Source organism: Arachis ipaensis, chromosome B07 (genome assembly GCF_000816755.2).
Source record: "Arachis ipaensis cultivar K30076 chromosome B07, Araip1.1, whole genome shotgun sequence".
Classification (NCBI taxonomy): Eukaryota; Viridiplantae; Streptophyta; class Magnoliopsida; order Fabales; family Fabaceae; genus Arachis; species Arachis ipaensis.
In genome coordinates this window covers 50,624,032-50,626,531 of record NC_029791.2, presented here as the reverse complement: position 1 = coordinate 50,626,531, position 2,500 = coordinate 50,624,032, and the positions used below count along the sequence as shown (strand labels likewise).

Sequence of the window (2,500 nt, the reverse complement as noted above, 5' to 3'; positions counted from 1 at the left end):
TCTATGCCTCGCCCGGGAACCCCCGCGGCTCAGTCGCGGTCGTTGTCCGGTCTCTGTTTCATGGGCCTTGGCCTGCCTCGAAAAACCTCGGCTTCTCCTAGGGACTATTTATGGCCTCGAGAATTCTTTAACTTGTGAAATTTTTCAGAGGGAGGGGACGAATCGAAGCGACAAGGGCGGAATCTCAGTGGATCGTGGCAGCAAGGCCACTCTGCCACTTACAATACCCCGTCACGTATTTAAGTCATCTGCAAAGGATTCTACCCGCCGCGCATTCAGAATAGCGCTTCATGGCGTCCCACAGGGCTCGTCCGCCCTGGGGATGTCGCCAACGGCACGTGCCTCTGGGGGGCCAGGCCCCCTACTGTGGTCGACAAACTAGCGGCGGGCGCACGCGTCGCTTCTAGCCTGGATTCTGACTTAGTGGTGTTTAGTCATAATCCAACGCACGGTAGCTTCGCGCCACTGGCTTTTCAACCAAGCACGATGACCAATTGTGCGAATCAACGGTTCCTCTTGTACTAGGTTGAATTACTATTGCGACACTATCATCAGTAGGGTAAAACAAACCTGTCTCACGACGGTCTAAACCCAGCTCACGTTCCCTATTGGTGGGTGAACAATCCAACACTTGGTGAATTCTGCTTCACAATGATAGGAAGAGCCGACATCGAAGGATCTAAAAGCAACGTTGCTATGAACGCTTGGCTGCCACAAGCCAGTTATCCTTGTGGTAACTTTTCTGACACCTCTAGCTTCAAATTCCAAAGGTCTAAAGGATCGTTAGGCCACGCTTTCACGGTTCGTATTCGTACTGGAAATCAGAATCAAACGAGCTTTTACCCTTATGTTCCACTGCCAGCACTACGCGCGATGATTTGTCCTCCCTTAGGCAGCAAGACCCGGCACGTGGTCAACCGGGGAAGGACGTTGCCCGAGGGAGAGCTGGCACCCAGCGAGGTCGGGCCACCCCAAGGCCCGGAACGTGGTCCCAGCAGAAAGAAGCGCCCGGGAAAGGGTGAGCAGGCACCCTGTGAGGACGGAAACAAGCCACTCCTGTCTCGCTCCCATGGGCACCAGTACACGCGTACCCCATCACGGTGACCAGGCATAGTGACTGGTCAGTTGCAGGGGACGGACCCGACGTTGGGTGCGCTGCAACAGATGCTGGTGACGTTGCAACGGAGGCAGGGCGCACTGCAACGGATGCTGGTGACGTTGCAACGGAGGCAGGGCGCATTGCAACGGATGCTGGGATCGTTGCAACGGAAGCTGGGGGCGTTGCAACGTTGGCTGGGGGCATTGCAACGGAGGCAGGTCGCGTTGCAACAGATGCTGGGGTCGTTGCAACGGATGCTGTGCGCGTTGTAATGTTGGCTGGGGGCGTTGCAGCGGAGGCAGGTCGCATTGCAATGGAGGCAGGGCGCGTCGCAACGTTGGCTGGGGGCGTTGCAACGTTGGCTGGGGGCGTTGCAACGGAGGCAGGTCGCGTTGCAACGTTGGCTGGGGGCGGTGCAACGGATGCTGGGCACATTGCAACGTTGGCTGGAGGCGTTGCAACGGAGGCAGGGCGCGTTGCAACGGAGGCTGGGTGCGTTGCAACGTTGGCCGGTGACGTTGCAACGGAGGCAGGTCGCTTTGCAATGGATGCTGGGATCATTGCAATGGAAGCTGGGGGATTGCAACGTTGGCTGGGGGCGTTGCAACGGATGCTGAGCGCGTTGCAACGTTGGCTGGTGACGTTGCAACGGAGGCAGGGCGCGTTGCAACGTTGGCTGGGGCCGTTGCAATGGAGGCAGGTCACGTTGCAACGGTTTTTGGGATGTTGCAACGGAGGCAGAGCGCGTTGCAACGGATGCTGGTGACGTTGCAACGGAGGCAGGGCGCGTTGCAACGTTGGCTGGGGGCGTTGCAACGGATGCTGGGGGCGTTGCGACGGAGGCAGGGCGCGTTGCAACGTTGGCTGGGGGCGTTGCAACGGATGCTGGGGGCGTTGCAACGGATGCTGGGCGCGTTGCGACGGAGGCAGGTCGCGTTGCAACGTTGGCTGGGGGCAATGCAACGGATGCTGGGGGCGGTGCAACGTTGGCCGAGAGCATTGCAACGGAGGCAGGGCGCGTTGCAACGGATGCTGGTGATGTTGCAACGAAGGCAGGGCGCGTTGCAACGTTGGCTGGGAGCGTTGCAACGGAGGCAGGGCGCGTTGCAACGTTGGCTGGGGGCGGTGCAACGGATGCTGGAGGCGGTGCAACGTTAGCTGGGAGCGTTGCAACGGAGGCAGGGTGCATTGCAACGTTGGCCAGGCGCGTTGCAACGGAGGCAGGGCGCGTTGCAACAGATGCTGGTGACATTGCAACGGAGGCAGGGCGCGTTGCAACGGAGGCAGGGCGCGTTGCAACAGATGCTGGTGACATTGCAACGGAGGCAGGGCGCGTTGCAACGGATGCTGGGTTAGGTGCATCATTGGCTGGTTTCGTTGCAACGGAGGCACCCGCCGTTG

General features: G+C 59.6%; 1 pseudogene; it reads left to right on the top strand.

Moving 5' to 3' along the window:
• Positions 4-877, top strand: LOC110265055 (annotated as a pseudogene).